General features: G+C 41.4%; 1 long non-coding RNA gene across 1 annotated transcript in view; it reads left to right on the top strand.

The window, feature by feature from the left end:
* The window catches only part of LOC125148893 (uncharacterized), a 471,931-nt gene extending 460,223 nt beyond the window's left edge, over window positions 1-11,708 (top strand). Inside the window, exon 5 of the long non-coding RNA XR_007145735.1 lies at window positions 11,506-11,708. This is a non-coding gene — a long non-coding RNA (uncharacterized LOC125148893). The remainder of the gene's footprint in view (window positions 1-11,505) is intronic.
* The last annotated feature ends 1,598 nt before the right edge of the window (window positions 11,709-13,306 follow it).

Genomic DNA, 13,306 nt, shown 5'->3' with positions numbered 1-13,306 from the left:
TACCAAAGTTGAAGGACCTGCCCAAGGACTCAGATCACTCTGACTTATCCCAGAGTCTGTGCTGCAAGGAGGATGCTTCCCAAATATGCAACATCTCGCTGGCACACTGATTTACCTTCCTGAACTGTCTTCCTCATCCCAGTCTCTCCAGTTTTAAACTGCCTGTAATTTCTCGTGCCTTCTGAGGAGACCAGCCCAGGAGGATTCCCCCCAGGATGGATCTGAGCACCTGGACGGCACGAAGAGCCTTAGGTGGTAGAGCACTGAGATATCTTCTGGTGGTAGATGGAACTTTGGCAGAAAGTACCAAAGAAGATAAGACGTTCACTAAAGTAAACCTAAATGGCTTCCCAGTGCTGTGTGAAGAAGCCCATGTTCATAAACATGAAGTGAAAGCTAAATCCAAAAGTCTAGTGTCCACTTCCAGCTAGCGGTCAAGGGAGTAGGTCGGGGGAATGGGAGGAAGGGAGGTTGAAAGTTGATTTTACTTCACTTAAGTCATGTCCCCAGCTTGGAAGAAATGGACAAGGGCAAAGCCAAGAGCCCAGAGTCCCATACAATCCTACAGAGGTTTGGTCTTCCTGGAACCTGGCCGTGACCTCCCCTCCCCTGGTAGCCGGTTCTGAATAGTGAGAAGCAGCATCATGGAGTTTCCTCAACTGCCAAAGGACATCCACACTACTCAGTAAAAACAATAGCAACAAAACTGATTGGCAGCTAACATTTCCCGAGTGTTTCCTTGTGCCAAGCAGCATTCTGTGTTAATTCTAAGTCCTCTTAAGTACATCACTTCCTTTAATCTCAACAACATCTTATTTTATCCCCATCTTACAGATGAGGAAGCCAAGACACAGAGAAGTTAAATAACTTTCCCAAGACACACTGATTAGAAATTGGAGAGGCAGATTTCAAACCCGGGAAACGGGCTACATCATCCTTCTTTAACAAGTCTAAATTCCATGGTGCTTTTTCTTTATATTATAAATAGGGATTTGATGAAGCCTTGAGAAGAATTAAATAAACAGAAGGCATATGGTGTTTACAATTACCAATTGTGAAAAGCATTTATTATGGAAAATTCCAAAACTGGTCACGAGAGAACTTTAAGAGCAACTCTAGCAAATCCTGCCAAGAAAATTCTAAAAACTTAGAAATCAAAGAAGAGTTCTGCAGAGAAGAGCGAGCTGTAATGAAACCAAAAAAAGGGGCTAAGACGCTGACCTCTTTTTAAATGAACAAGGAATCTGCAGAGTAAAAGCTAATGAGCCAGATTCCAAGTCTCCTTTCTCAGTTCTGTGGGGAGCTGTGTTCACGGCTGACCCTGTGAACATGCGCTCCTCACTCAGTTCCTGGGGAATAATTTGCCCCAGAAGATCAGAACATGTAAAGACTCTGATCTCACTTCTTACAGTCACCAGAGAGTTAGAAGGAGTGCAGATTCCACAAACCAAATCTGTTTGTAAAACAAGGGTGTTCGATTCTGAGCATGTGTTTCTTTCTCTCTGGTAAGCTAAGTGGTAGTAAAAATTTTTCATTGAAAAATACCACTGCCAGTTTCTCAAATTAGTTGACCACACAAATCCAGGAAGATATTTCAAAAAGAGGCTGTCAACCCATGTTGTGGAATTGTTACAGTTGTTACCATGTGTTATGGCCTGAAATGTGTCCCACCCCCAACAAATTCATACATTGACCCAATTGCAGACAAAAAAAAACAAAAAAAAAACCAAAAAACTTTTGTCCTTAAGAATATAATCTATTTTACGGGCGCCTGGGTGGCTCAGTCGGTTAAGCGGCCGACTTCGGCTCAGGTCATGATCTCGCGGTCCGTGAGTTCGAGCCCCGTGTCAGGCTCTGTGCTGACAGTCAGATTCTGTGTCTCCCTCTCTCTGACCCTCCCCCATTCATGCTCTGTCTCTCTCTGTCTCAAAAATAAATAAACATAAAAAAATTTTTTAAAAAAAGAATATAATCTATTTTATAAAATCTTTCGAGTTTTGTCGCTTGTTTTTTTTCCCACTCATTCAATAAAAATTTGAAGCCTATCTTCTGTCAGGAACTGTGTAAAATCCTAGGGGATAATGGAAAATAAGACTAATATAAAATCACTGATTCATTTAATAGTAATGAAGAAGCAGCTTACAATGTGCTTGTGTCCCTCAAAATTAAAATGCCAGGGCTTTAATTGGCTATGTGGGCTTGAACGTATAACTAAAGTTCTCTATGCTTCAGTAAGTATCCTTATTTTTTTGAATTAGAAACTAGGACCTATTTTATAGCAGGATTTTCTTTTTAACAGATTAAATAAAATAGCACATGCACAATATCTGGCATTGGTAAGCACTCCATAAATGTTATTTATTATTATTGTGCTTGTTATTATTTCTATAATAATATAGATTTACTCTACATCTAACAGAAATTCCAAAGGAGAAATCATAAACTACCCCACAGTTTTTTAATCCCTCCTTATCCGTTTTAGAAACATACAAGTGTTCAAGGAGATTTGTGAGGAGATTTCCTGGAGGGAATGGCTCCCTGAGGGGTCCCCTCTCTGCTTCAGAGGGGTGACAGGTTGCCCTGTGAGAAGCAGGAAGAACAGGGAGGACCGGTGTTTCTTCCTTCTCTTTAGCCTAAAGAGAGCAGGCTTCCAGGGAACCACTCGGAGAGTTTGTAATTTGTTGCCTGCAATTGAGAGATGCTGTGACGTGAGGTGACGTGAGGTGATGTGAGGTGATGTGATGTGATGTGATGGCATTCACCTGATACAGGCCCTGTAGAGGGAAAGGTAGAGAAGAGCATTTGGGAAGTAACTACAGTCCCACAAGTGGCATGGACAAGGAGTAAGAGATTGTTCCTTACAGACTAAATGTAGGCTAAAAGGGAAATGTGTGCCTGGAGCCATTTCAAATACTGCTAAGATGGCAACCTGGGAACGTGATGGGGGCTTCAACAGTGAGAAGGTATGTACAAAATATGCTCCTAGAGACTCTGGCTGAGGGAGTAGTGGCTTGCCAAAGAGAAGGCCACTAGACAAAGATCAATGCTTAAACATCTAGAGCCAGAGAATAAGCTAGTTCCTGCCAGGCTCAGTGATCAGTCAAGAAAGAACTTGGCAGTCCTGCCCCCTGTTCTCCCCTAATCCATCCCTGATGTGGTCTGACACAGAGGGCACAGAGTGAAAACATCACAGTGATGCCTCACACCCCCTTTCCCACCCAAGGCATTCGGCCAACCAACTGCAGATGCCAGAAGGCACAGGAAGAGAAGGTGAAAGTGTAATTTTGATGGAAGAGTGAAATGTTAATACAGATCTTTGAATACCAGATTTATGACTTGACAGAGCATTTTGTACCTTAAAATAACCATAACCATGTGCTTACTTTTTATTACCCTTACTAAGAATGGATCTGCTCAGTTTTCATCTATTGACAAGAGAAATGTCTTCTTGGTGAGTAAATTGTAAAGGAGCAGTCAGAGACAAACTTTTCATTATGGTTACAGGCCAACCATGATGTTTCTTCAATGCACCCTCTACACTATTATCAAAAACTCCATGCCAGGCACTGTGCTAAGTACCACATTACTACTATTAATCAATATTGAGGGATGTCTATGAGCATGGCACTCTACCAACTTCTTTACTTAAAAAAAAATCTCAATTACTCCTCACAACAACTTTTTTTTTGAGAGAGAGAGAGAGAGAGAGTGAGCAGGAGAAGGACAGAGGGAGAGGGAGAATCTTAAGCAGGCTTCATGCCGCCCAGCATGGAGCCCATTGCAGGGCTCGCTCCCATGAGCCTGGGATCATGACCTGAGTCAAAATCAAGAGTCGGATGCTTCACCGACTGAGCCACCCAGACACCCCAAATCCTTACAACTTTTAGGAAAGATGTACCACTATCGCACCCATTTATCTGATTAGGACGGTGAAGTACAGACATCAGGTTAAGTAATTTTCATGGGATCACCTAGTAAATTAAGTGGTCAGCCAGGATTTTATTTCATTTCTCTGACAGTGTCATTTATATCTTTACTGTTTTCCATACATGTCATTTTCTATTTACTATTAAAGTTTCCTTATTCAGAAAGATTCGTGTTAATTTACTGGACAGCTCCCTTGCCTATTGTCTACATTTTAGTAATAATTTTCTAGCAATTTCCCATCATGGGTCTAGAAGTAGTCCCATAAAACTTGATTCCATTTTATCAAGGGGCACAATGCTCCAATAAGCAAATTTGAGTCTAGGTTGTAATAAACCCTTGGTGGATTTTTAAAAGACAAGTTTAAAGTTAACTGTCAAGGGAATTCTATTCCATCTAAAATTGAAGCAAATGATGGGGCACCTGGGTGGCTCAGTTGGTTGAGCATCTGACTCTTGATTTCGGCTCAGGTCATGATCACAGGGTTGTGGGATTGAACACTGCATCGGGCTCCATGTTGAGTGTGGAGCCTGCTTAAGATTCTCTGTCTCTCCTTCTGCCCCTCTGCCCCTCTCCCCCTCTCACACTCTCTCTCTTTCTAAAATAAAATTAATAAAATAAAATTAAATTAATAAAATAGAAGCAAATGAAAGAGTTTTCTCTGACTCATAGGCATGTGTTGAGTAGGGTTCAAACAAGGAATTTGGACTTCATTTAATAACAATTAGGACAGCTGAGTAAACATATATCTTTTTTAAGTTTATTTATTTTGAGACAGAGACAGACAGAGAGAGAGAGAGAGAGAGAGACAGGACAAGTGGGGGAGGGGCAGAGAGAGAGGAGAGAGAGAGAGAGAGAGAGAGAGAAAGAACCCAAGCAAGCTCCATGCTGCCAGCATGGAACTCAATGTGGGGCTTGAACTCAAACTGTGACATCATGACATGAGCCAAAATGAAGAGTTCGACATTTAACCGACTGAGCCACCCAGGCGCCCCTGAGTAAATATTTTTTAAATGGAAACCACAGGACCCATGACTTACATATGCCATGTGAGTAAATGACTTTATATCACTATACAATCACTGTATGCCAGATATGATCACTAAAACAATCCCAAAGGCAGATATAGAGAAACATGTTTCCAAGAAAAACACAGTTGGTAGGATTAGAGTTCAGTAGTAATTCCCTCACATTAATAACATACAGCTCTCCTACCCAAACGACAAGCTGGGCACCTTCAATTGTGTATTCAAATAGCGAATCGTAACCTTCATGACTGGCTGGCTGTGCCATTAATAATGAAAAAATATGTTTGGGTTATACAAATATGTTCCACTTACATTTTTAGGACTGAAGGAAGAGTTCTTTTTATGTAATACAAAGAATGAAAGCTAAAAACATGACTTAAACATTTAGTTTCAGGAATGAAAGACTAAGCAAAAGAATAATTCATGAATTCATAAAACATCCGTTCCTATCACAGCTGGTATTGGGCCATCAATAAATTAGAGAAGTAATATGTTTACTTATTTGTTACAGTTTTATTAAATTACTAAAATTATGTGCCTACCACTTGGAGTACAATCTTTTATTATTGTTTTCTGCTATAGATTTTCATTTAGCCTCCGGATAGAATCCATATTCACAAAGTGCATTGTAGTCATTTTGAACTTCCTTTTAGTGGCAGTGCTCTAAGGCTGCCTACACTATTGGATAAGAAACCAATTCTCTGGCTTTAAAGAAGGCTCATGAAAGCCAGGGGAGAGAACTATAGCCAAGAATGTTTTTGCATTATTTTTTTTTTTCTGTGCTCACAAAATCTGAAATCCATATCTTGTCCAATTAAAAAAACAAAACAAAACAAAACAAAAAAGCTCTATTTTGTTAGGTCAATACTTTTAAAATTATTTATAATGGCTTAAAGCAAAGAGCTTTAAATATGCTTCAGTATTGTAAATATGAAGTCAATGGTCTGGATTCTATGATCAGCAGTTTCTTGACTCATTTTCTCTGATGTTTTTCAAAACATGATGTTACATGCTCAGTCCCCTTAGGACTAGTAGACAAAGCAGATGGCAGCCCCCTTAGGAAACTGCCTTCATCTATTTAATAATTTGGATGATATTCATGCTGCTATATTGAAACACTGATCAAAGCAGATGTGTCCACAAAGTTCTCTAGCAAGGAACAAGCCTGCCTTGCTAGCAGCCAAAGTTCATCACATCCAGTTGCTAAGCAAAGGAAAAGGGAAAGCAATCTCTGTTTTCAGAGATTCTCAAAGCCGGACTTCTTTTGCTCAGGCTCTGTTGCAGATCTTCTAGAACTGACTAATGGAAGCCCACTACAGGCATCATCCCGGGGTCTTTGCAAAACACTGAATAGGAGTAATATCTGGGAAGGTGTTCAGGATCCTCTGTCTCCTTCATTTTACATGTGAGGAATATGAAGCTCAGACATAGCTATTTTCCTGACTCTTCTCTGTTTTTCTGTAGTGTCATGAAACACTGAAGAATTCACATGGACTACTTTCCTTTACCAATTTGTAATATCATTCACTCTTAACACTGAAACTTAATTCATACTGTAAATTACTGAAAGGAAGTTGTTCTGGGGCACTTGGGTGCCCTGGGTTGTTCTGGGCTCAGTCCGTTGAGCATCCGAGTCTTGATTTCGGCTCAGGTCATGATCCCAGCATTGTGGGATCGAGCCCCAGCCCCCCTTGGGCTCAGTGTTGAGTATGGAGCCTGCTTAAGATTCTCTCTCTCTCTCTCTCTCTCTCCCTCTGTCTTTCTCTCACTCTCTCTCTTTCCCTCTCTCTTTCTCCCTCTATCCCTCTCCCCTGCTTGTATTCTCTCTCTCTCTCTCTCTCTCTCTCTCTCTCATTCTCTCTCAAATAAAAAATAAAAAGAAATAAAGGTGTTTATTCCTGCCACCTACTATTAGTTTATACAGGTAGATTCCCTTTTTTTTTTAAGTCAGATTAATTACACTTAATGTAACAGTTTATAGGTCTTAGTGTCACAGGCAGTTAAAACATTTTTTTGAAAAAATAAAACAAAACATTTTTTTTGCATTGCCTTCATTCAAGGATAATTTGAATAAATAATCTCACAGAATAAATTCAAGTCAGTATCCACCATAGTCCTAAATGGCTTTACATGTCTCCCACTACAGTGTTAACAAAGAAGCAGTTTGGATTCTGGCCATAGAAAAGTTCAAATCATTGTAACTATTGGAGAGGCAGGGTTGTGGACGATTTGGCCATGGGTTGAAGGACAGCATAATAAACTTTATTTACTCAAATCCAGTCCCTTCCAAGAAGAAACTTGTTTCAGTTTCTTTGGCAAGATCGCAAGGTTGGTTTTGTTTTTGTTTTGAAATAAATTAATAAATATGAGACACAGTGGTTTCATATTGCACATGAATGAGTACAATAGTAAAAAGGATGCATGACCTGGTTTTCTCTGGTTTCTGCTTACAAAGCAGCATGTAGTACCATATATTAATTAGTATACACCACTTTAAAAGTGAAATACCACAGGAATCATTTTTCTCCTAGAGTTTGAATACTAGCACTAAACATAGACTCCTGTGATGTAAATACTAATATGTAAACATGAATATCTTATAAACGCTTTGTAGAATAAATAAATTATGACAGTCTCACTAACATATAAGTCAACGTAGTGTGGAATGCAGTGTATTCCACTGCAGTGTATTAGATCCATATTAACAAACCATAATGAGAATATATAATTAAAAAAAAGTAGCATTTGAAGTTGATTCTGGCCCAGGCGAATAAGCATGGAATATGATTATAAAAGAATGAGATGGATTTGTTTTTAACAAGGGTATCAAATATAGAAAGAAAGAGAAAGAACGAAAGAAAGAAAGAAAGAAAGAAAGAAAAGGAAAGGAAAGAAAAGGAAGAAAGAAAAGAAAGAAAGGTAGATAGATAGATAGTTTGGTCCTTCAGACTACAGGCAGCCTCTACTTCCTAATGACTGAAATTTTTATAACTGACTAACAGAAATCAGTTACAAATTCCATACTATCAACTTGGACTACTGTATTTTTTTAAATAAGTAGGGGGTATTTATCTTATGATTTGTTTTGACTATTAATTTAAATTGGTTGTTTTAGACATCTCCATTTGTGGAGTAGAGTTGTCTTGTTCACAGGAATAATACAAGCAGAGCTGGTCAAAACTGGCATTTGCTCATATCCACAAGCCCAGTAATAGCTACCATAGAAATAGACCGTGAGGCTACCTCCCCACACGCTGTGAGCCAGACTTCCAGGCTTGGGTTGGCCTCCCAACCTCCTCCTGCTCTTCAGCCTTCTCTCCTGGTCTCTAACACAGGCACCAGCGTCTATCTTTGGCAATCCTCAGACTGTGGTTTGTTGTTAAGAGGCAAATGAAGGAAAGAGGAGGAGGAAATGAATTGAGGGAAATAGGAAAGGGCAGAGGTGAGGAAAGAGTACCCACAAAGAAAAGAAAATTGTTTCTTTGTGTATCTGGTACGGTCTCTTAAGGTGATTCTAAAAATGAAGCTCCAAAGTTCAAAGCAGAGATGGAGATAGAGAATGAACTTCCTGTCCACCCCTGCTTTCTCCTCCACCCTACTCGGACTGGCTCAGGCCTTTACCTCTAACTTGGCTGCCTCTCCCCATGCCTGGATCCCCAGACTGCAACCCAGATTGACAAAATGACATATTTAAGACCACACAGCTGGTCATCTGTGCCAGAATATAGACTCAGGGGCTCTGGGCTCAGTATGGATGTCACATCCAGGGCCAAAATGATTCTCTCTTCCTAGAATCTAAAAATAGGGACACAGAGATTTCATTAGCTGTATGAAAACTTGAACTAAAAGACCAGATGGACCTGGGCATTAAGCCTAAGTAGCCAATCTGTAAAAAGAAAAGAATGAAGCCAATATACATCCAAGACAAAGGATGTGTGTGTGTCTGTGTGCACGTGTGTATATGTAGGACAGAGATAGAGACAGAGCTAACGATAAAGACAGAAAGAGACAGGGAGACAGAAAGAGGCTTGATTATTTTCTCCTTTTCAGTTCCAGGGAGGACTAGCTGTACTTCCTGCATTTGGATCTTATAAAAGCCCCTGTATTTTTAATCATCCCCATCCCTTCTTGACTTTAGGTAACGTCAAAAGGTAATATGAGGCACATTAAAATTTTTGAGGGTTTATTTTGAGCAAAAGTCGATTCCAAACGGGGTTAGAAGCACTCTGCCAACAGGAACCAGGGGAAGGACTTACTGCAGAGAAAATGTGGAAGCAAAGAAAGGAAATTAGTAGATGGGCTATAGCTTAGAGCCTAGTTGGCTGTTTGTGATTGGTTGTCCTTAGCATTTTGATTTTGTAATCTGGAGGCATTTACAGGCTCAGCATTTGGTTTGCTTCTGTAAGCCATCATGGTGCGAGATCGACATCAGTCTAATGGCCTCCTTGTTTAGTTCATTTAATAGTGGATTGCTTCTTGTTACTTAGCTATAGGCCTTCTACCAGCTAAAAAGTGAGATACTTTGTGGGGAAGAAGAAGAAGAAAACTGTACTCTGGCCACTACATTAGTACATTTTATTAGTCCAAATAATCTTTTGTTTAAATCAATTGCAGATTTTTCCTTGGGAGGGCCAGCATCCGCCCAGTGGCTGGTTTAGTAGTCTTAACACACACAGCATTACCGATCTGAGTGTCCTGGAGAACAGAGAGATATAGTCGCTTCTTCTCGGGGCAAATGTTTAATCAAAAACATCCTGAAAACCTGCCATTCCAGTTAGCCATCAGCATTCTTCGCTTTCAGCCAGGTCACATTTCTTCCCAAAGATGTTGGTTGGATTACAATACAAAGCTGATATTTCTGGGTAACGTTTGCCATGACTATAAACTGGGAAAAAAGTTAAGTCTAATGTAGATTTTACATCAGAACTTGTTTGCTTGCTTTTTCTCTTTTCTGTCTTTCTTTTTCTTTTCCATATATCATTCTTTTATTTACTTATTTATTTACTTATTTTAAGTTTATTAATTTTGAGAGAGAGAGAGAGAGAGAGCATGTGAGCGGGGAGGGGCAGAGAGCTTGGGAGAGAGAGGATGCCACGCAGGCTCTGCACTGTCAGTGCAGACCATGATGCAGGCTTGAACCCATGAACCATGAGGCTATGACCCGAGCCAAAGTCAAGAGTCAGATGCTTAACCGACTGAGCCACCCAGGTGCTCTTCAGCAAATCATTATTTTAACCATTTTTATTACCTTCATACACACAAAAAAAGATTTTGACAATGGGAAGACATACTGAAGCTGTCTTCAACTACGCTGAATTTGGTTTCACAAATGAGTGATTATTATCCTAAAAGGAAAGGAAATTTCTGAATAAAGGAACATAAAAACACATAAGCACATTTTCTAAATGGAATTTTTTTTTTATAAAAATTTTTTTTTCAACGTTTTTAATTTATTTTTGGGACAGAGAGAGACAGAACATGAACGGGGGAGGGGCAGAGAGAGAGGGAGACACAGAATCGGAAACAGGCTCCAGGCTCCGAGCCATCAGCCCAGAGCCCGATGCGGGGCTCGAACTCACGGACCGCGAGATCGTGACCTGGCTGAAGTCGGACGCTTTACCGACTGCGCCACCCAGGCGCCCCTAAATGGAATTTTTTATTACTGAAAATAATAGTGAATTCCAGAGTACTTGTGTTTAGAATCTCAGTGTATACTTTACCAGGTAAGGAGATGAGGCTAATGAGTGAGCTTCTCTCATACAGAAAACTGACTAACCCATACTTTAATACTGGGATATTATCTTAGTCAAATGTTAAAAGTTAGTGGAGTCCCTCCAGTGTCTAACTTCCTTTTTATATCATCAGCTCTCCTTTTAAGTCCTTTCTGACACTTAGTCAAATGATTATATATAATAATAAGAGTTATGAAATAACAATTTAAATTCTCAAAAAAGATAGTCACACAAAGATACCTACTGAAAAATCATTAGGTAGATTGGATAGATAACAAGAAAATAGTTTCCCATAAATAAGGTTATTAGGTAGTTCAAGTGCATTAAAAACTCTGAAAAGAATCATAAACGTCGCTGATTGAATCTAAGATCCTAAAGAAACACCTACTGTATCTCAAGCCCAGAAAAGATGCATAATAGTAGTGAAACCCCCTTTTGGAGGATCTGAGACACCTTATCATGGTGTCTCTTATTTCACAACAGTGTTTTTCCACTGCCCCTTACTTGTGAATGAAGTTTGAAATTATTTCACACTCTAGAATAATTGCAAACAGACCCGACCAGGGTGTCAGAGATTGGCAGTCATTACAGCGCTGTGCTTTGCCATTTTTTGCTGTGGCTCTATCATCAGCTCACTGCCAAAGCACCTTTACCAACCGAAGGCCGAAACCATGGCAGAGGGGACTTCAGCTTTTCAAAGTAGGAAGCAGGAAGTTAAACAGTTAACCACAGTAAGACTTGGGTGGGACGGAATCTTCAAAACGAAAGTCTATCAGGCCACTAAAAAAATTAACGTCTTTTTCCTTGGTGTTCTTTACCAGGTTACTTGAGTATAACCAAAAAGTTTGGGACTGACCATCAATGAGGAACCTCACTAAAATGCTCTCTGCGTGACTGTCTTTGAAATGACAACGTATTGGGAAGGTCAGGAAGATGGTGACGTAGGAGGACTCTGGGCTCACCGCGCGTCCTGCTGATCACTTAGATTCCACCTACACCTGCCTAAATAACCCAGAAAACCGAGAGAGGATTAGCAGAACAGAGTCTCCGGAGCCAAACGCAGACGAGAGGCCCACGGAAGAGGGTAGGAAGGGCGGCGAGGCGGTGCGCGCTCCACGGACTGGCGGGAGGGAGCCGGGGCGAGGGGCGGCTCACCGGCCAAGCAGAGCCCCCGAGTCTGGCTTGCAAAAGCGGAGGGGCCGGGCGGACTGTGTTCCGACAGCAAGCGCGACTTAGCGTCTGGGAGGTCATAAGTTAACAGCTCTGCTCGGAAAGCGGGAAGGCTGGAGGACAAAGGGAGGGAGAGCTGCTGAGCCCCCTGACAACAGAGCTCAGTTTGGTGGGGAACAGAGGCGCTCGCCAGCGCCATCTCCCCCGCTCATCCCCCAGCCAAAATCCCACAGGGAACCAGTTCCTTCCAGGGAACTTGCTCGCTCGGAGCAAACACCCAACTATGTGCTTCTGCGGAGCCAAACCTCCGGCAGCGGATCTGACTCCCTCCCACTGCCACAGGGCCCCTCCTGAAGTGGATCACCTAAGGAGAAGCGAGCTAAGCCTGCCCCTCCTGCCCCTGTGCACCTTGCCTACCCACCCCAGCTAATACGCCAGATCCCCAGCATCACAACCCTGGCAGTGTGCAAGTAGCCCAGACGGGCCATGCCACCCCACAGTGAATCCCGCCCCTAGGAGAGGGGAAGAGAAGGCACACACCAGTCTGACTGTGGCCCCAGTGGTGGACTGGGGGCAGACATCAGGTCGGACTGCGGCCCCGCCCACCAACTCCAGTTATACACCACAGCACAGGGGAGGTGCCCTGCAGGTCCTCACCACTCCAGGGACTATCCAAAATGTCCAAACAGAAGAATTCCCCTCAGAAGAATCTCCAGGAAATAACAACAGCTAATGAACTGATCAAAAAGGATTTAAATAATATAACAGAAAGTGAATTTAGAATAATAGTCATAAAATTAATCGCTGGGCTTGAAAACAGTATAGAGGACAGCAGAGAATCTCTTGCTAGAGATCAAGGGACTAAGGAACAGTCACGAGGAGCTGAAAAGTGCTTTAAACGAAATGCAAAACAAAATGGAAATGACCACGGCTCGGATGGAAGAGGCAGAGGAGAGAATAGGTGAACTAGAAGATGAAGTTATGGAAAAAGAAGAAGCTGAGAGAAAGAGAGATAAAAAAATCCAGGAGTATGAGGGGAAAATTAGAGAACTAAGTGATACACCAAAAAGAAATAATATACGCATAATTGGTATCCCAGAGGAGGAAGAGAGAGGGAAAGGTGCTGAAGGGGTACTTGAAGAAATAATAGCTGAGAACTTCCCTGAACTGGGGAAGGAAAAAGGCATTGAAATCCAAGAGGCACAGAGAACTCCCTTCAGACATAACTTGAATCGATCTTCTGCATGACATATCATAGTGAAACTGGCAAAATACAAAGATAAAGAGAAAATTCTGACAGCAGCAAGGGATAAACGTGCCCTCACATATAAAGGGGGACCTATAAGACTCCTGACTGATCTCTCTTTTGAAACTTGGCAGGCCAGAAAGAATTGGCATGATATCTTCAGTGTGCTAATCAGAAAAAATATGCAGCTGAGAATCCTTTATCCA

This window comes from Prionailurus viverrinus, chromosome A2, assembly GCF_022837055.1.
Source record: "Prionailurus viverrinus isolate Anna chromosome A2, UM_Priviv_1.0, whole genome shotgun sequence".
In the NCBI taxonomy this organism is placed as follows: Eukaryota; Metazoa; Chordata; class Mammalia; order Carnivora; family Felidae; genus Prionailurus; species Prionailurus viverrinus.
The sequence above is the reverse complement of the archived record's forward strand: the minus strand, read 5'-3'. Positions and strand labels throughout refer to the sequence as shown.